The sequence below is a fragment of the Convolutriloba macropyga genome, chromosome 12 (assembly GCF_964194025.1).
Source record: "Convolutriloba macropyga chromosome 12, txConMacr16.3, whole genome shotgun sequence".
NCBI classification, from domain to species: Eukaryota; Metazoa; Xenacoelomorpha; order Acoela; family Convolutidae; genus Convolutriloba; species Convolutriloba macropyga.
The window spans coordinates 40574530-40596593 of NC_134479.1; the positions used below are offsets into that span (position 1 = coordinate 40574530).

At 35.6% G+C, this 22064-nt stretch overlaps 2 protein-coding genes across 2 annotated transcripts in view; one reads left to right on the forward strand and one right to left on the reverse strand.

Moving 5' to 3' along the window:
* The window catches only part of LOC142351038 (uncharacterized), a 38179-nt gene extending 35725 nt beyond the window's left edge, over positions 1-2454 (forward strand). Inside the window, exon 5 of the mRNA XM_075403099.1 lies at positions 2100-2454. The gene's annotated coding sequence lies outside the window, so the exon portion shown is untranslated. The remainder of the gene's footprint in view (positions 1-2099) is intronic.
* LOC142350815 (acetyl-CoA acetyltransferase B, mitochondrial-like) overlaps positions 1-22064 on the reverse strand; it is a 406383-nt gene that overhangs the window by 101644 nt on the left and 282675 nt on the right. The gene's annotated exons all lie outside the window — the stretch shown is intronic.

Genomic DNA, 22064 nt, shown 5'->3' on the forward strand with positions numbered 1-22064 from the left:
AAGGGCTTAGGAAGAATAAACGAACCTATTTAATTATTTCATTCTGTAATTAATGGCGTTCATGTCTTTGGAAATATTTTTTTTCGGAAAAATAATTTTAGTGTTACTTAATTTTGCACTTTTTTTGTATTTGTCCACTTGTTACCTAGCTTCATTAATGGAAAGTCACATAATACAATAATCAATGCTTGCAAAAAGAGCAATCGAATATATTTTGATGGCCATTGTAAGGCTTCACAGTTTCAAAACCGTTCTCTGCCAAATTTTAAATGATTTTTGTTTGTTGTCTATTTGTTGTTCTTTTTGTAACCGCATAAAAAACTGAATACCGGCAATTCTTAATTCATTCTATAAAATCATTGATAATTGTACACCTGTGTGATTTTTTAGTTGATTTCGAATGGTTTTCTTTAATTTTGAAAACAATTGTTAAAAAAAATAAGCGAATTTTTCAATTTTACGGTTCGCTTTTTATTGTCTAACTGTTACCAATCTTTTTCATTGACCAGTCCCATATCTCTTCTTGTGAATTACAAGTTATTGTGTTTAATATCAGTTTCATCTGACACATTTTTGGATTTGTTATTATGTTTTGTTTTTTAAAACGTACATGAAATTTTTGATGTAATTATTTTTTGTTGTTGTTGTTTTTTGATTTTGCTGTTCGTTTTGACTCGCTTTCTTAATATTTGCACATCTCATCAATCTAATGCATCAGGTTTTACTGCACTGATTTATTTGCTTTGGAGGCTATCTTTTCGTTCGCACACCATTTTTTTTTAAAATACTTGAATTTTTGGGTTTTTCTGTGTTCCTCATTTGGCAGACAATCCTGCCAAAATTGTGGATGAGCGGGTTCGGAACCTTATGTGCGATCGCACATTACCGAGTCGCCTTGTTGACAATTTGAAGACAAATTGGTTTATGGAAACAACAAGTTTAAGTTTCACTGGACTTATGAATCCTGTTTGGGGAACTCAATGTTAACTTAAATTTGCTTTTAATTGGAAGAGAAGAGACAATAATGCAGTTCCTAGGATGAAGTTTTGTCAAAAAATGTAAGAATTGAAGTGACAAGCGTTGAAAGAATCGTCAACATAAAACGCCCGCGATTGCTTGGCCAATAATGGATTTTTCGAGTAAATGTACCCCATTTTGTTACTTTTTTCCACGGCCCATTTTTGAAAACTAGGGATGTAACCGTGTTTGGAGACTAGAGTTAGCAAATTAAGTGTTTTTCAAGTTTCCGTATATCCGAAAAATATTCCACAATGAGTGTTTTTTGGGGCTAGCATGAAAAATAGTGTAAATACTTTGCATTAAACCCCTACACCATAAGTCACAAGTTCCCACGCGTCTCATGAAGGCTGATGAAATGTTAAAAATTTTTGAATTGAGTAACACTTGTCCCTGAATAATCTTTACAAAATGTCTCTATTATCAAATGTAAGTATTTTATTTGCCCGTTTTCATTAAATATTATCAATCGTAGAAAAAAGTTATGCAAAATTGAAAATGGTGACAACTTATTCCCACCCGTGTCTGCAAAATTTTTTGAGATTTGCCTTTTTGACCGTTGGCCACGTAATTGCATCTTTTAGTGGCGCATGCGGTGAATGTGGTCTTTTTTTGTAGTGATATTTGTTGTGAACTTAGCGTGGAATGTTTGCCAGATTGGCCGCTTTTATGTGGTAAATTCTACCGCATTCTGCTGGAGTATACCTGTTAGTTTGTTCTACTGATGAAGATTTGCAGGATAAAGTCGTCGGGTTCTCAAAAATTCTTGTTACAAAAAATATATTAGTTTTTTTGTGAAGTGGAACAGAATGTTTTGAGAATTAGTGGCCTAATCAAATACCTCAAAATTGGGTTCTCAAAAATCGATCTATTTTTCTGGAGTCAAAAGTTAGTCAAATTGCCTCTTGTGAAAAAAAAAGATTACTGAAAAATGCGAAAACTTTTTCAGCATTAAGTTTTCAATCAAAAGACGGACTCGCTCAGCCGATGCATAGTTTGCTCACAGGCTTCATGAAAACAAAAACTTCATTGCTATTTAGTAAAAATAACCTGGAACAGCTTTGAAATTGATTATCAAACAGGTCAATGAAATTGGAGAAGTAACCAGACTTGCCTTCGATATCAACGGAACCCGAGCTCTGAGAGAAAGCATGCGAGAGAACGAGATTGGGCAAGTGATAGTGGGAGTGGCTTGTTTGGGTGATCATCTTCCTACTACAGGTGTTCCCGCTACAGTTCCTGTCAAAAGTGTATATCCAGCTTATTTGGTCACTGTAATTTCTGACAATTGATGGATACAAATCAATAATATCTAATTACCCGACAATAACTCAATCAGCCTTATTTAACAGATTTGACAAAAGTATTAATAGACTCTGAAAAAATTGAGGTAAAATAATCTGACAAAAAACAACCGATTTGATTGGCTTAAATTAACTTGACTATCAATCGTATAAATCACGTGCCATGAACCTGATTGTTTCAGGCGTGGGTTGTTGATTTTTTTCCAGACTTTACCTCAAATTTATCGGAGAAACTGCCGAAACAATTGAGGAAGATTATACAAACAAAATGAGGTTAAGGTAAATTTAGGTTATCAGCCTTAAGGTAAACTCGTGATAAGGTAAAATTAAGTGAACGATAGCTTAATTTTAACATATATTGCTGTACGGTAATAACTTACTCTAAGGTTGATAAGGTAAATTTACCTTAACTGTCTTTTGGAATCTTATCAAGTCCAACTGTATAGTAAAATTTATCATTAATTGGTGTCTTAATTAAATAATTTTCATTGAACACAAAAATTTGATGGCAAAGAAAAGAAAGTAAACAAACATTGCCTTCAGTAGTCATTCAATGAAGTAAAAGTAAAATGTATCAGGAACAGTTGTAGATAACTAGTCACTGTTAAATTTCTCCTACTTATAAAAAAAACAGCTGAAACAGATACCAAGATGACCTTGTTTTAAGAAAAATTCAGGCGTTTTTCCTCAATTGTTAACTGCAGTTCCGGCAAAAATCGCAACCTGACGTAATTATAGGAATAAGATGGTCATATGCACGTTCGTTATACATTACATGTGGTTGAGAGAGAGAGAGAGAGAGAGAGAGCGAGAGAGAGAGAGAGAGAGAGAGAGAGAGAGAGAGAGAGAGAGAGAGCGAGAGAGAGAGAGAGAGAGAGAGAGAGAGAGAGCGAGCGAGCGAGCGAGAGAAAGAGAGAGACAGAGAGAGAAAGAAAGAAAGAGAGAGAGAGAGAGAGAGAGAGAGAGAGAGAGAGAGAAAGAGAGGGAGAGAGAGAGAGAGAGAGAGAGCGAGAGAGAGAGAGAGAGAGAGAGAGGGAGGGAGAGAGAGAGAGATAGAGAGAGAGAGAACGTATGTCAGTGTTTGAAAAGATTGAGTTCGTGTGTGCAGGTTTTGGTGTGAGTGTGTGTATTTGTGTGTTCACGCAGTGGGTGGCTGGGAGTTGGGTGATTTTTGGTGGGAAATAGGGAAAATGTTTAAAAGAGTTTGTGTGTGCGTGTGTGTGTGTGTGTGTGTGTGTGTGTGTGTGTGTGTGTGTGCGTGTGTGTGTGTGTGTGTGTGTGAGTGAGTGAGTGAGCGTGTGTGTTTGAGTTGATTCAAATGTGTGTGTTTGTGTGGGTGGGTGTGTGTGTGTGCGTGTGTTGGTGTGAAAGCTGACTGAACAGGTGGGTGGGCGTGTCTCTTCTGTCTTTCTGTGTTTGTGTGCGTGTAAGTGCGTGTGTGCATGTTTGTGTTTGTGTGTTTGTGTGTGTGTGTGTGGGAGAGAGAGAGAGAGAAAAAGCTCTTGTTGTTACCTCAATCTCAATTTATCAACAAAAGTGTAATGTATTTAATTACAAACCTTGGAATATATTCTGATTGCTTAAAAGGTTGTTGGTGCAAAAAAACAGAAGTTGAGCCTCTAAAACTATGTGTTGCACAATCAGAAATTATATGTTGCACAATTTATATAGCTAACTTTTCTACTGAGATTTACGAAATCTTTTATTCAACGATGATATTTATCATCAAGTTGTTCGGACTTTGGTCACAGTGAGTTTCAGCGCTGTACCATTGACCATCTATAGTAACCATTACTGCACCAGACAAATTAAAGTATGAAAAATTCTGTCAGTCTGCGCAGACTCCATTACGAAACATTTCAGCATAACTTCAGGCTAACTATCCATTCGGGCCCGCTTTCCCTCATCTTCGCAGCGTCAATTAAATTATTTTCCAACACGGCACAACATGTTTCACATTTCTCTCATCATCAGATTGTTCATTCAAAATTTATAGTAAATTATGAAAATTTCGAATAACTGGATCACATGCATGGGTATTATAAAATAGCGATGACCTCAAAAGTTATTCCAGCTCCAACTATTGACAAATTCGGCGTCCTGACAAGTGAACGCCTGATGTGATACCATATACTGGTGCATTAACATTTTGGGACGGAAACTGTGGAGGTGGGTTGGAGGTAGAAGGGGGAAGGTGGAGGTAGAGGGAGGGGAAGGGAGGCGGATGTAGAATTTGTGGTGGGGCTGGAGGATGATGTGGGTGTCAGACTTAGTTGTGGTGTCTGAATAGTAGGCTCAGTGGTCTTCATATGTTGTGTATTTCAGAAAGTTGTTTTCTGCAAGCTGTATGGAATTATTCTTTATTGATCATGACATCGGAAATTAGAATCGAATTGTCTGTAGAAGAATCGGTTTTCAATCAGTGTGATGAGCCCTTGCTTCTCGCCCTTACTCACCTTGAAACATTGTTGGTGCATGGTATTGTTGTCTTCATTTCTTATGTTGCCCTGGATGACGAGAGGGACGGAATGTTGAATCGGTTAATGTCACGAAAAAGAGGCGCTGATCAGATTGATCATGCGGTGCGTATGCGGACACCCAAATCGTTTGAGTGCTATTATTGTCACCAAATGTCCTCAAAGCGGTATTTAATACCGCCCCAAGGTGCCAGGATTCTTGAAGCAGCGATAAAACCGAAGAATTGCGAGCTGTGCCAATTTCGTACCATCTACCCTTGTAATCTTAAACGGCATTATGCTCGAGCTCACCACTTAGTAACCGTGAAGGATGATGAGCTATCTATTTTAGCTCACCAATTGTGTGTATCGGTTTCGTGTTAACAATTTTGAACTGATTGTTCTCGATTTTGGTTCTGTTTGTTTTGGTTCTGCCTTCTATATGTTTTGGTTTTGCCTCTACCTTTTGATTTTTGGATGATGTATGTTTAATGTTGTTTCTTCGAAAAATATCAAATGAGTTCTTCAATTCAACAGGTGATTTTTTGCAATATACAAATGTTAATGGTCGGCTTCATTCATTCGTTCATTCATTCATTCAGAAGGAGAAGGTGCAAGAAAAACGTTGTGAAATCAGTTGTTCACCTTTCAGTTATTAATTGAAAGTATCACTAATTAAAACTTTTATTTGACTCAATAGACTATAAACACCATTCAATATGGTCCGTTTTAATGCAGTCAGACACAGTTATCCACTTGGATGGGCTAATTTTCCTAACATATTTTTTTTTACCGTTCACAAGATTTAAAAACAAATCAACTGGGCGCTTACTCCTCGTTGTTGTCCTTGTCATTGCCGGTCTCGTACATCAAAGAAACACAAAATGAAAACTAGTTCTATAGGAAATTAAGTACGGAGAGCAACTGCCGTTTCAATAACAGCTAGTGAAAAAAATCACCACTGCAAATTATCAACTTTGTTATAATGATAATTTATGAAACAATGGGTGAACACTCATTTCTGAGCTGAACTCTTCAACAAAAATATAAAAATAGAAGATTTTCAGGGTCTCGCCAACAGTCGTTAATTTTGTCATGGATTGTCTATCTAGGTCTGCAAGCAAATTTCGCAAAAAAAGTCTATCGTTATGCTGCTTACCAGTCCTCTGTATGTGTAATTTCTTCCTTAAGAAACTGTTTTTGGTTACAAATCACTGGTGCGTGTCCTTAACGCTCCACATGGTTTCATTAGGGTTCTGCAGATAGAGATTTGCCAAACTACTCATTGACCTAAAACCAAAGGCAGCTCCACGAAAATGCTATTTAAGCAGAAATAAAGTTTTAAAACCTACTGCACGTTTAAAAAAGAGCGATGACAACCTTGTTCTTCCTAAAATATCGAGAAAGGAACATAACAAAATGATGAAAATAGTGAAAGTATTCTAATTTTAAATTTGCAACCTAAGCAATGTGATAAGTATCAAAGAGGCATTTTTGAACTGGGTTTTGGGCTTTTCGGAGTTTAATGATTTTTTGGAGTTTTATGTGTTACGTGGGTTGAATTTAAGGCATACATAAAAAACAAGATGTAAGAATTTGTTGCATGCCGGAAATCGAGATAAGTCATTTAAATTGTGTGCATAAACTGCTTTTTCTGGGTTGCGCAAGCTATTATTGGGCCCATAGGACAGTTATAGCTTCTCCCTGTAGTCGGCGAGGCACCCTTTTTTACAATTCAAATAATTTGAATTGTATTGAGGCGCTATTTTTAACGACTCGAAGAGGAGTATTGGTGAAGCTTCGTCTTTTACGATTCGAAGAGGAGTATTGGTGTTTATTTTTAACATTTTGCTTTTCAGCAAGTTTTCTATTCTTCTTCAAATTTTAATAGCGTTTGGGTTGTTTTGGGGTTAAAATTTGTTTTTCTAGTACTTTTGGTTGTCTCCCAATTTGATTAGTTTTAACTTATACATATTCAAGAACTGAATTGAAACTATTGCACTGCTTACGTAAAAATCATGGCCAAATTCGCGTTCGAAACTAAAATTTGTTCTATTACTGACGAAAAAATACGAAACATTCTTACTTATTTCCATGAAAAACTTATTGAAAAAGAGGACCAAATAGTTTCTCTAACAAACCAAGTTACCGAACTGGAATCCAGAGTGATTCAATTGGAGCGGTATAGTTCGAAAGACACAAACATTATAAATAATCCCCCTTTGCAACCTGGTAGCGCCAACATAACGGATCAAATCTATTTTTCTTTAATAAATGTTTGAATTATTCCATGACTCCGGATGCAATCAAAGCCTGAAAACCCCTTGGGTAATTGGAAAGGTAACACCCTCCCCCCCCCCCTGCAGTAATTGTCAAATTTAATTACTACAACGATAAAATTGAATTATACAATCGTCGACCAATGCTCGCAAATTTTAGGAACCCCCTAAATGGTAAACCCGTATATATGAAAGAACGTCTCCCCCAACATGATTTGGCAATTCAAAAACGGGCTAACTAACTGGATTTGGTCACCACGACCTACAACTGTAGGATAAAACTGTTTTTAAAAAATGAAAATGGGCGTTTAACACAACCTGTTGATAGTGCTAAAACAGTTGAAGATCTTGAAACAAGGGCAATAAAGAAAATATCTCTCTATCAACGCAACCAAGCCAACAACTGGAATCCTAATCAAGTGCTAAATCAGCGACGAAACAAACGACCTGGCGATGTAATTGAAATTGATAATTTCGACGAATTTTATCATATGGGAGCAACACCAGCTCGAAAAAAATTAATGACAACGACACACCGCCCAATAGATGATTGTTCTAACATTTAAAAAATGCGGCTTAAAAAACAGACGCAGTGTACACTCCCTTTCGACTTTTTGTTTTCGTAACAGTTTTAAAATCAAGTAATTGGACAATCATCTATCACCTGGAGAGGGAAAAACACTCGAAATCGATTTGTTTGTAAACGTGCAATCCTTAAGATCCCATCATGACCAACTTTGCTGTCAACTAGAAACCCTCGAAACCAAACCGGCTGTGATAGCTTTATGCGAAACTTGGCTCACTGATAACGATTCAATAGACATGTATTTCATAACAGGGTATCATCCAATGATATTAAAAAATAGAAACGACAAAAGAGGAGGAGGCGTTGGCTTTTTTGTACGCGATGATTGTAAGCTAATATCCAACTTCTTCTTTGAAAGAGATCTGGAGCACCTACTTTTAACCATAGAAAGCGGAAAAAAGCGAATAAATTGCTGTGTTCTATATAGGCCTCCCTCTGAAAAATTCAAAATTGTTTTGAGACGTTTGAAAGTTTACTGTTCAATATAAGCGCGATGAAAGAAGAAACTATTATTTGTAGTGACTTTAATATTGATATCTCTGATACATATCATCAACATTACAAAAACTTGATCAATTCATTTAACTATGAAATGCATAACGCAGAACCCACAAGAGTAACTAAGTTCAAGAGCAGATGTATCGATCATATTTTGTCGAAACAATCGAAAGAAGTATCCACTCTGAAATGGACTTTCAGCGATCATTACGCTCTACTTTATGGATTTGATTTTTCAGTCGCTAGCTCTCAATCTAATGATTTTTATTACAATCGTAATTTCAAATTTTTTCAGATTGAACAGAATTATTTGAACTTCCTCTTCATTCTCCAACATAGATTAAACAATATGAATGATTATGATCTTGAAAGTTCTTGGTGTGAACTAAGTTCAATCATTCTACAAGTTTTTGTTGTTAAATGTCCACTTACGAAGAATAAAATCTTCAAAAACAGTTGGATGACAAACAGGTTAAAGAATCTTATTAGAAAGAGAGATCGTGCTCATGATACACTCATATCTCACCCAAATAGTAAAAATGAAGTCCGGTTCAAGCAATTACGTAATCTAGTAACAAATGAAGTGCGAAATGCTCCCAAACAGCACTATGATCAAAAACTGACTTTATCAGGTATCCCAGCACAAACATTTAAGTTGTTCAAGGAATTACTGGTGCAAAGGAAAAAATCAATAAAAGACATTGATGTGGAAGAATTTAATCACTTTTTTTTATCAACTTGGCGAAGAAAAAGAGTAACACAGATTTTCACAATGTAGACAGTGAGCCAGTTTTACCATGTCACGACAAAACTTTTTTTATTTCCCGTTGACACTAAGGAAATTTTCAACATAATAAGTTCATTAGAAAACAAAAGCACAGCGGGTAATGATGGGATCAGTAACAAACTTTTAAAACTAGTAGCTTCAGTAGTCAGCTATCATGTGGCTAAATTGATAAAAAGGAGCATTCAAGAAGGAATTTTTCCAGTTTGTCTTAAAACAGCTAAGGTAATTCTTCTAAATAAAAATGGAAATTTTGAAAACCCTTCAAACTATCGACCAATTAGCCTTTTGTCATCCCTAAGCAAAGTGTTTGAAAAAGTCTTGAGTATAAGGATGGTTGAATTCCTCAAAAATTATTAACTTTTCTCAAACGAACAGTTCAGATTCCGGCCAAAACGCTCATGCGCCTACGCTATCGCATCAGTTACAGAACTGATGCGAAACGTTATTGAATCACAAAAAATAGTTTTCGCTTGCTTCATTGACTTTCAAAAGGCATTTGACACAATTGTTCATTCACTTCTTATGAAAAAATTACAAAATCTAGGCTTTCGAGGAAAAACTAATACACTCATTGCTTCATTCCTGTCAGATAGAAAACAATTTGTAGTCCATGGATCAAAAGAATCGAAAAAATTGGAAATTAATGTAGGTGTTCCACAAGGATCAATTTTGGGCCCGTTGCTGTTTCTTTTGTTTATCAATGATCTGCCTCAAATTGTTCAAGATAGTTCAAAGGTGGCACCTTTGCAGACGACACAACAACTTTAAAATCAGGCAAAAATTTGGAAATTGAGGATAAGCTCAATAATGACCGGAAAAAGATTGAAAATTGGTGTTCAAGAAACTAACTTAACAGTAAGAATTGTAAAATTGTGGGTTTTGGCCGGAATAAACAAAAATCAAAAAATCTGCTATTAGGCGAAGTGCTTGAAGAAGTAGGAGTGTTAATTGATAAGCATCTAAATTTTGATCTACATATTGAACATGTTGGAAAAAAATTAGCGAAATTAAACGGAATGCTGTTCCGAGCAAAAAAATTTTTCTCGAAAACTTTTCTATTACAAATGTATAACAGTTATGCCAAACCAATGATATCGCATGGAATTCTAGCTTGTGGTTCGGCAAAAAAACAAAACTCAGTTCTATTTTTTGTCTACAAAAACGAATTTTAAAAACTATGTTTTTCAATAGGAGAGGAGATCATGTATGCTATCTTTTCAAGCGTTACAACGTGCTGTAAGTTTTTAATTTACATTTTGACGCTGTTGTGAAAGAGATCCCGGGTCAGATTGCAATAGTTTCTCCTTTGAATTCTCTTGATGTTGACAGTAACAGGCCAAACACGCGGGCGTCCATTAAGTCACTCATCCCTTTGCCAAAAGTCAAAACACAGACTCTGAAGAAATCCTTGAGATCTTCAATAATAAAAATGTTCAACTACCTTGCTAAAGAAAGTCTAATACCCAAACAAGTAGCTAAACAAGAAATTTTTTCGATTCGAACTAAACTTAGGGCATATTATTTGGATAATAAAGATGTTTTCGATATGTTTTATTAGGTATTGCACGTTTTTTTTCTCTGGGCACCTCTTGTAGAGTCTTTTGACTCGTATGGTGTCCAAGGTGGTAAATTGATTAAACTCTATACTCCGTATAAAGTACTCTGTATAGTCTACCATCTGATTTCAAATCAATCAATCAATCAAAAAAACTTTGAGTTGTATTTCCTAAAAAGGAAATTGAGTAAAATTGAGCAATTTTATGGTTATCTCTGTCGTTTTTCTTGATCATTTTTTCAAAAGGAATTCCATTGGTGTTGTTACACTTGAAAGCTTGACAGGGCACTTTTCATTGATATAAATTATACGAAAATCTAATTTTTTCAAGTTTTTCTTTGCTTTAATAACTTTCATTTTTTTCATTTTGCTGCAAAGCATGGGTTGGAGGAGTAATCAAACAGGAAATTTAAGTAAAAATTCCCTAATTATTGTTTTGGAGGTTGCATTTTATCGTTTTAAAGTTTTTTGTTCGGATTTTTATAGAGAATATTTCAATTTTCCTTTGTTCATTTGCAATAAAGTTTTACTTTGATCGCTTTTTTCTTTACGTGCCTGTTAAATTGTCTTTCAGTGGATTTTATGTGGTCGCAATCTACCTGTATTTCTGTATTACTTGATGTGTTTTTTATCAGATGGTTTTTGTTTTTGTCATTTCGTTTTCTTATGTAAATTTTCCTATTATTGTTTCAAAATGTTTTTAGTAATCAAGTAAGAGGTACACCAAGTAATTGAAGGTTTTCAGTTTTCTACTCCTAGTCGTTTCTAGAAGTTTTTCTAAGTTTTGTTGGTTTTTTTTGGAGTTTAATTAAAATAGGATGTTAAAGTCAAAGCCGCACGTGAAAACTAAATGTTTAGGTCAAACCAATGAACAAACCGAAGAGAGCGGTTTTCTGTCCGTGTAATCTTCTGAGATAGAGCAAAAAAGTCGGCGTGAACAAATTTTTGACTAGCCAGCAAACATTTTTGGTCATCTGCGGTTTTTTTGAAACAGGTTTTTAGTTTTAAGTCTAATTTTTCAATTGTGTTAAGTTCTTTTGTAGCAGTTTCTACATAACTATTGATTTTTGATGCATTAGAGGAGTTTTGTAGTTAGAGTTTGTGTAGTTGCTTTTATAAAATTATTCATTGTTAAAATTGATTGTTTTTTTTTGAGTTATTTTTGTTGAGTAAATTTGGACAATTTTTTACCAAATTTTGTCAGTTTTTTGTCTTCTGTCTAATTTTTTCTGTTTTATGCTTCTCGATGTAGTTTTTTAAAATCAAATATCAATTAGGGGCTGTTTTATAGGTGTTGCAGCTAGTGACACTTGAATGCAGGACATGCTTGAATGCTGATATAAATTATCCATATTTCTTATTTTTGTCATGGTTTTTTTGTTCTTTGCATATTTTAGTTGTTTTTTTTTTTAAAAAATTTTCTCAGACAAGTAATGGGTGGATGAATGGGTTATCAGAGGACGTAGCAGAAATTCTTCTAAGTATAATTTTTGGTAGGTTAGTTTTTAAAATTTTTATTTCGGTTTTGTCCTTCGTCATTTCCTTTCTCTCCTCTTCCTTTCTCCCTTTATAAACCAATTTTAATAGATTGTCTCACAATTGGTAACATTTTTGCTGAAATTTACGTGTATTGCAAGGTCTGAGTAGTTTTTGCCAATATTTTTTGGAGGCGCAACTAAAAGTAAATTTTATTAGATGCTACATCATTTTTCGTCAGTTAACTTCTAATGTTATTTCTTCAGTTAAAGTTCAGAGATTAACTAAATAGTGTGTTCAGTATGCATCTGAGGTTGGTCAATTTCGAGTCGTTTCCGGAATTTTTCCTGCTTTGTTTTTTGTTTTAAGATCTGTACACACAATTTCATGATTTTTGAAGTCAAATTTGAGAGGTGATTTTGGTCACGCCGAAACAGAAAATAAAGAACAAAATGAGTGTTTTTGTGGCTTGAATTTTTGGCTCTAATCTTAAAGCAGAGTACGAAAACGGTTCTTGAACAATAATTTGCTCTTTAGCTAGTGGTTTTTTTGTTTTTTTTTGTTCATATGCGGCAGTTTCACTTTGATTTTTACTGTATTTTTTATCTCATTTTTTTCCAAAGGTTTTCCAAATCTATTCCAAATCCAAACGAGATCTAGTGTTTTGTTTAGGAAATGAAAATTCGTTGAGTTGTAGGTCAAGACTTGTCCTGCTATGTTTTTTTTTGATTCGGTTGGCTAGAGACAACACTCCAAAACCACACACAACTGAGCTGAGCATGAAAGATAATACACTCTTTCTTTGATTTTTCTTGACTATTTCCAAACTTACCTAGTTTTCCCAAGTTTTCTCATAAACTGCAGCTTTTGATTCGGCGATAGAGTTGTCGGCTTAGAAACTTAAAATTTGGATCATGGAACATTATGTGGGCAATTCTGCAGGTAATTTTGGTTGCTGCTATCTATTTCGCTCACATTTCAAAATTGGTTTATGGGTTACCTTTAAGGCCCCTTGTGCCATTTTGTCTATTTCATTCACTATACATTTTCTTCAACTGGTCTCCGCAATGAAATCGGTCGATTCTGTCAACTGATAAAGACTTTGGACCCCTTGCTTGTTAATTATTGCAACTGACATCACCTATTGTTTAGAGAGCATCCATATTAATTATTCGTAGTTTTGTTTCTCTGACAACTGCTAGACCGTTATGTCCAACGACAGTTTTTGAATGAACATCTATCTAATTTGATGAAGAATGATGAACAATTTGCCATCTTTCCGTTTGGTAATTTATTCTACTGAAAGTTTAACGTGCCCATAGGCTATTTTTGCGCTTTTTGAGCGAATGATTTTTGTGCTCTTTCTCCTAACCAAATTTAAATTTGAGTTTTGTCACTTGATGTGATTTTGAGGTTAGGGGGGACATAGAAGATCTTAACTGGACTGAGATGGCGACTAAGCAGCTGCGTATTTTTCTTTTTTTCTCACTGTCCTTCAATATTTTCAACTGGAAGATGTATGTTAACCTGTTAACACACTAGTCGAGAAATTTTGAGCATAATAAATAGTCGGTATCGTCGGTTCCTGGTAGCCAGAAAACGACAAAATTTCCTCTGATTTTTTTGTCGGTATCGTCGTTTGTGTTCAGTACTTAACATAGGAAAGATTCGGTATCGTCGTTTTGATACGTAAGAGAGATTTGTTATCATCGTTTTTAAACGTAAGGCAGATTCGGTATCGTCATTTTTTAACGTACGAGAAATTTGATTTCGTTGTTTTTGAATTTAAAAGAGATTCGGTATCGTTTAGAGTGACCCCAGAACTTCAAAAGCTCTGGCTCTGAAAAACAGATTATGCCACCAGACCGAACAATAAAATGATCGGCATTGGGAGTTTTGAAACGCAACCAACCGTCAAAAATTTGCTCGCAAACTACAAAAAAACTTGTCAAAACTCAGTGAATGCGAATTAATCCACAGAATTCTCATCAATGTTCAACAAGTATGTTGCATTTCTGAATTCAAAATTAATCAAAAAACTTATATTTGTTCATTTATTTTTGTGAATGAGCTAAAAAAAGAAGTTCCATTGAATTTTCACAATTTTTCAGAATTTCTATCCAAGAAGAAAGTTTGAAATTCCTGCAAAAAACCGTATCATAGCGTTTGGCTACATTATATACACAAATATCATATTTACATTGGAAAAACCGAAAATTTCTTACGTCTGAAACGGAACATACCGACAATTGCTTGCGTTTAAATACCGAACTTACCCAATCTCTAAAGCGTCCGAAAACGACCATACCGATTCTTTCTTACGTTCGAAGCCGACAATACGAACAAACCGAACATGCTGAAGATTACCGGACATGCCGATTGAAACCGAAGATACCGGAGATTTCTTACAAATTTTTTGGCTTTCATGTTCGGTCTTCTCACCTAGAGCAATATTGGATTTGCATTCTCGAAATCCTGATCAAAGTTTCAGATGTTGGCTCGCATCATTTCTAGATGTCGGAGGAGCTTCCTTTCTAAGCTTTCTGTTTGAGTTCATATAAAATGCTTGGAAGCAATCTAATTTTTCTAATGTGTTTTGCTAAGAATAAAGCTATCTTTCAAAAAACATAGTGGATACGATTCCATGGTTCCACGCCATCTCTAGACTAATTTTGTCAATTGTTCATACCGGTGCTCTATGTTCTACAGTTTCGGTTCGACGTTTTCGGAACAATTTTTATTTTATTTTTCTTGCAACAATCTCCACAATCTCTAAGTTTTAATGTCATTGCGTCTCAAGAAACTGGTGCTACGGTGGAGTCTAAATTTTTTTCTCAGCAGTTTTGGTGATAGCATTAGTATCTTTCGTTACTTGTGTGGCAGGTTTTCTTGATTATTTCTATCAATTAAGACTACCGTATTTCTGAAAAGTAGGACGCAGAGATGTAGATTCAGATTTCCTCCTTCAGACAGAGGTTCGATCTGACAGCTCCTCAATTAGAGTTTGAAAACATAACCTTTCTATTTTTTTCATAAGCAATCTAAGCGTCCTTTAGCTTGCTTTTGTGCAAATTTTTGACGACTGTTCCCCTTCTCAAGCCGGCCTCATCGCGGCTTTTTCGGGGTCTTTTTACAGTCAGAGTTAACACAACTTTTTAGGAAACTCAATTAGTATATATGACACAGTCGGCTGCAATGTTATAGATTACGGCTACCATAAATCACAAACCTATATCTTATGTTTTCTCATACATTGTCATGCTTAGTGGTAGAAAAGTGCTTCCCTGATTCCGCTTATGTTTTTTTGTACAACCTTGAGAAGCGAATATCTTTCGAACATTTAGGGTTTTTCACACTGACAGAACCCAGAACTTTTAAATATATGCTGCATCTGTTTTTTTTACTTCAAGAAAACCTATTTAAAAGATTTTAGCGGTTGTTTCTCCACACATATGAGCAGAGATTTGTTCTGGCATTCAAAAGTGGCTGGGTAGTTACATGCATTTGTTTCTACTGGTTTTCATCGATTATTTCACGCTCATTTTCCGCTCAATCCCAAGTTCTCCTACTCACACACGCTCGCTTATTTTTTAATTTTACAACTTTCGAACAATTCCGATAAAATTTTTAGTTACTCCCAAAAGGTTTATCGCGGGCTAAGTTTTGCGCAATTTACTACGATTCAAGGTACTACCTGCTAGTTGTACGTTCTACCAAAAGAATGCCTGACTGCATGGAAACGCATGTATGCATCTGAACATTTGTTAGTTGCTGGTGACGCAAAAGTGCCCAAAAAAAGAATTGTAACACGGATCATTTTCTCATAGACAAAGACGAAACAATTTCTCGCCTATGGATTGAACGGAGACAAGACAGAGATGCTGCTACGAAACGTGCGCTTCTTTTCATTACAAGTTGAATGTTTCCTCTCCCCCTCCTTTTCTTCTCCTTGCCAAAGTTTCTGATAACTGAGTATACTCATTATACTTTGTTAACAAGTTAATGGCCTTTGTACTGATTACCGTATCTGCGTAACATTTATTAGATAAGATATGTACAAGACCTCTTAGTTCTTAGCCCTCATTATACAAACCTTCACAGATTTGGTTTTGCGATCCAGGACCGCTCTTATTACGCCAATTAGGTTGCACACCAGTGGCTTGATGCGACCCAAATTATATGGTCTGGGAAACACATGAGTAGCACGATGGTTTGGACAATGGTCGCGCTACGGTCTGATCAGAGGGCAAAGTCTGGGAAATGATCAATGGTCGCATAAAAGTATGGTCAGAGGGTAAATTTTGGGAAACTGTCGGATCAGCGCGGTCCTGTGTGGCGAAACTAAGCCTGGACTCATTACGAGTCGTTTGACCTTAAATTTAGGTGCAAATTTGCCTCCATATCTAAGTCTAAGTCTCCAATTCTGAATCTCTAACTGAAAAATTCTGTACAAAAATTTGATTAGTGTTCGCGTTTTGTATTTCAACCCGGGTCGAGGTGTCACCGCCATTCAACGCCAAATTATGTAAGACAAGCGGTGAATGCGGAAAATTTTGTAAGATAAGCGGTGAATACAGTGAAATTACATAAATCGGGCGGTGAATCCGGTGAAAAACCCTTATCTCCTGTTAGCGGTGAATTTACATAATTTAACCGCTGAATTTAGCGGTGAAATTACATAAATTCACCACTTTGAAAAAAATTGACCCAATTATATAAGATAAGCGGTGAATGTGATGAAATTACAAAATTTCACCGCTTAACTTAGTGGTAAACTTACATAAATTTACCGCGTAGAAAACGCTTCGAATTGTCTTTTGTTCAACGAAGTTAAGATACATTTATTAAAAGACGCAAGAAAAATTTACCCACAAATAATCATACATCTTTTTGAAACTTTTTTAAGCGGTGAATTTATGTAATTCACCGATGTTAGTGAGAAGTTGCGCAGTGGATGAAGAAGTTGCTGACATGCAGGGGGTGAGAGGTTTGAATCCGTGAAAGGACGCTAACTTGTAGTAAGCGGTCAAATGTGGTGACTTTTTGTAAGTTCACCGCTTACTCTAGCGGTGAACTTACATAATTTCACCGCATTCACCGTATTTCACCGCAAAATTATATACGAAATTTGCGGTGAAAAAACCAACTTTTCACTGCTTATCACATATTTTTCTGATTTTTTTCTCGACACGGGAACTACGCCATTCCGTTTTCCGTAGCTCCTTTGGAAAAAACAGAAATTGTAATTGGCATAGTACATTTTATTTTAGTACATAGTACATTTAACGATCTAATGTACCAATTCCGCTTCTCCATTAAACAATGAACCTGCTCCATAACTGTGCTATGGAATTCGCGTAGTTATGTATTTGTTCAAACCAATCAAATGTATCTAATCGTCAGGAACTCCCAGCTAGTGTTACATTATTTTGGCGGACCAATATCGTTTGCGGAGAACCATTAGAAGGCCCCGAATTTAATTCCTTTTACTTGAACAGTTCAATCACTTTCAATCATTTAAAGAATTTTAATGATTGATTTTTTGCCCCTACCTTCTAATTTCCAAAATTGTCCTGTTTTTAAATACAAATTGAATTATAATCTAACGGTGCCTCTGACACTCCGTTTGGTAGGCTAGCAAATGTATTGCTAGTACTGCCTAAATTAGATGAGTTGGATTCGCGGCACGAATCCTTATTTAGAAGTGACGCTTGAAATCTCAATTTATTAAATTAGCGGTGGAAAGCTGATACAAATCCACATTGAGAGCTCATCCTGCAAAAAACCGCTGCTTTTCCTCTTCATAATAATTTGGGCTCAAAAGTGAGAGCTAGAAAAGAACAACTGAATTAAGTTAAGATTATGAAGAGAATGCATTGTTAGTAAATGTGGGCAGCATGAATAAATTTACACCCTTTCTAGACGGAGGTAAAACATCATCAACTGAACAACTTGCAGCCATGAATATATCAAACCGCTGTGAATTGAGATCAATTATTTTATGCACAATTTCCTAATTTACCACATATAGCCGCTTTGACAGGATACTGAGAGCATCAGTTTTTGAGAACGAAGTAGAATATGTAGAGTAATAAGAGGTCGTCATAATTAAGGAGAATATGAATATTTGCTTGTTTTCATAACTAGTAGTAAAGTGTATTTTGATTCTTTTTTTTTGTAAACGCGTTGGAGTTACTTGCTAATTTCATTCAACTTGAGCGTCTTTTAATGGTTTTTTTTCAATTGTTCCTTAAATGCAATAGCTCGGTGATCATTTGAAGGTGCTGTTATTATGTTGGTGTTTTTATTTTTGACAAAAATTTTAAACTTTTTCCCCATTAAAAATTGAGCTTGACCTAAACGACGTGGTATTCATGACTTTGAATGTAATCATCTAATAATTTTACAACGTTGGGACCGTTAATTTTGTCGAATAACTCTTTTGTTGGATGTTTTGAAAGACAATCTATACATTCCAGAAAAATTGTATCTGGATCTTTTTCATTTGTAATTGGACCTGAAATACCTCTTTGCACTTCATTTGGTTAGGAACAGCTTTTATTTGGTTTCCATTTTTATGCAGCAATTACCGGTTTATTGTTCTTTCCTATATTTGTGCATGGTTTATACACAATTTCCTAATGTACCACATACCGCCGCTTTGACAAAATAGGAAATCATCTGAGTATTAGGAAATCATCATAATTAAGTGAAAAATGAATATTTGCTTAATTTCATAACTAGTAATAAATTGTAATTTTAGCTTATTACTTGTGATAGCAACTTACTGAGAGCGAACTTTAACTTCAGAAAAAGAGTACTTGTATTTATCGTTGATTATTTGTGGTGGATTTCCACTAAATTTCAGCGATTTTGGAAAATTAACACAGTGAATGAGATTGCTATAACATTGACCGAATTGAAGCTGGAAATGTGTTACGAATGAGTGAGAAACTAATAAATATACGACTAAATGAAATTAAAGATGAAATTCCAAATGAATTTTTGAACATTAATTAAGAATTTTGAATATAAAGCGTTTGAGTTTTCATGGTATTTGATTTTCTGCGTCAAATACAGACTTGCTGACCTCCCGTTCATATTCGTAATCTGGGGTAGAAGTGGTGGTTGGCGTGATTTCTGGACTTGGAGAGCTAATTATTGGAAATTCGAAGTTTGTTTCCTCCGTTGGGTGTTGAGCGTTCTGCTGATGAATGATAGTTGCTAAAACGGGGTTTTCTGTCCGTTGTCGTTTTTGCAACAGAAAATGATTCAGACTCGCTGACCGAACAAACAGAAATTTCGAAGCCATAATATGTTCTGGTTTTTCCGGTGCGTTTGCCAGTGAAGTTGAAGGCGTCGAAGTCGAGGAGGCTGCAGATGTCTTTGGGGTAGGTGTACCTCTGCGAAGATTGACTATTGGTTGAGTCTTGGATGGTTTTCGGGATTTCATTGCTTTCGAAACGTTGCCGCTTGCAGAAGAAATACCCGAAAGATTATCAGCAAGTGTGTGGCGGATTTTGTTTCTCCTCTGTATTTCTTTCTCAAATGTTTGGTATGTTGAGCAATTTTGTCCTTTTGTTGTTTTCTCTTAAGGAAGGGTCTGCGCTGAGCGTAGTGCCATAGTGGAGTATTTCGCAGCAAATTTGGGCCAAATCTGGCAAAATCGTTGGTTCTTATTCTTACTTCAGGGAGTCCGGGCTCTCTGACAATCGTACTTGTTGGAGAGGTGCGGGTCTCTACAATTCCATGAGCAAAGGCATCACACAGACAACGAAGAGCTTTCTTAGATCAATTGGTCAGCTTCCTAGCCAGTTTCAGCTCCAGCGAATTCTCTGTGCGGCAAACTGGGTTGGTGAGTTTTGGGTGTAAAATAAATCGGGATACTGAATTAATTTTATCACACTTATAACGTCGTTTGCCATGACCCATCCACTGTCATCCAGATAATCTGCTATTGAAACTGTATCTTAATCTAATTAGTGATTCAATATCTTGTACTGATTTAAATTTATAGAGTTTGGGGAATTATTTCTGTTGCTTAGTGGTGTGTTTAGTTTTCTGCCAAAATCTGCTCGGAACTGTTTTACATTTATTGTCTTTTGTTTACAAATGCGTAATTGACATAAAATTGACTTTTTGATTCTTTTTTTGTAAACATGTTGGAGTTACTCGCTAATTTCATTCAACTTGAGCGTCTCTTAATGGTTTTTATCAATTGTTCTTTAAATGCAATGGCTCGGTGATCATTTGAAGGTGCTGTTATTATGTTGGTGTTTTTTTATTTGACCAACAAATCTAACTTTTTTCCTATTAAAAATTGAGCTTGACTTAAACGACGTGGTATTCCTTGACTTTGAACGTAATCATCTAATAATTTTACAACGTTGGGACCGTTAGTTTTGTCGAATAATTTATTTGTTGGATGTTTTGAAAGACAATCTTTACATTCCAGAAAAATTAAATCTGGATCTTTTTTGTTTGTAATTGGACCTGAAATACCTCTTTGCACTTCATTTGGTTAGGAACAGCTTTTATTTGGTTTCCATTTTTATGCAGCAATTACCGGTTTATTGTTCTTTCCTATATTTGTGCATGGTTTATACACAATTTCCTAATGTACCACATATCGCCGCTTTGACAAAATAGGAAATCATCTGAGTATTAGGAAATCATCATAATTAAGTGAAATATGAATATTTGCTTAATTTCATAACTAGTAATAAATTGTAATTTTAGCTTATTACTTGTGATAGCAACTTACTGAGAGCGAACTTTAACTTCAGAAAAAGAGTACTTGTATTTATCGTTGATTATTTGTGGTGAATTTCCACTAAAATTCAGCGATTTTGGAAAATAAACACAGTGAATGAGATTGCTATAACATTGACCGAATTGAAGCTGGAAATGTGTTACGAATGATTGAGAAACTATTAAAAAACAACGAAATGAAATTAAAGATGAAATTTCACATGAAATTTTGAACATTAATTAAGAATCTGGAAAGAAAGAATTTGAATTTTCATTGTATTTGATTTTCTGCGTTAAATACAGACATGCTGATTTCCGGTTCATATTCGTAATCTGCGGTAGAAGTGGTGGTTGGCGTGATTTCTGGACTTGGAGAGCTAAAAATTGGAACTTCGAAGTTTGTTTCCTCCGTTGGGCGTTGAGTGATCTGCTGCTGAATGATAGTTGCTAATACGGGGTTTTCTGTCCGTTGTGGTTTTTGCAACAGAAATTGATTCAGATTGGCTGACCGAACAAACAGAACTTTCGAAGCCATAATACGTTCTGCTTTTTCCGGTTTATTTGCCTGAGAAGTTGAAGTTGTTGAAGTCAAGAAGTCTGTAGAAGTCTTTGGGTTAGGTGTTATTCTGCGAAGAGTGACTATTGGTTGAGTCCTGGATGGTTTTCGGGCCGCCATTGCTTTGAAATGTTGCCGCTTGCAGAAGAAATACACAAACGATTATCAGCAAGTCTGAGGCGGATCTTTGTGTCTCCTCTGTATTTTTTCCCCAAACCTTTGGTATTGTCATACATAATAAAATAATTTAGTGCAGTAAACTTATCATACGATGTACTTAATTTATTTAGTGTACCTATTCCTGAGGGGCATGTGCATAAATCATTATTATTTCACATGCTAGTCTGTTGCTCCCATTTTCGCACAACGGAAAAATTAGTGTTCACATTTCGTTATGACTTCTGGAATACCAGTTGACTTAATCTCATTCTCTTAGTTTTGCACTTCGCGTACAGTTGCTCAATTTAACTTATTCTTCAGTAACTGTCTTTACAAATCGAGTAAAGTAAATAATTAGTCCTTAAGCGATTCGCTAAGCGGATTCATTTAGAAATTGTGTAAAGCGCACTCGCCGCGCAAGTAGGACATAGAACATAAACACAACTCGCGACTCAAGATCAAGTACGCAATTTCATTCGCGTAGGACATGGCGCAGTCAGCAGCTCAAAAGCGGACCCCACTTGGCATTGAGCCATTTTGGGATAAACCTAGTGTAGACCCGCCGCTGAAATGGGAAAAGTGGCAGATCCAGGCCAAGTTAGCTCTTCTTGCGAAGGAAAATATCACAATAGACACTTTG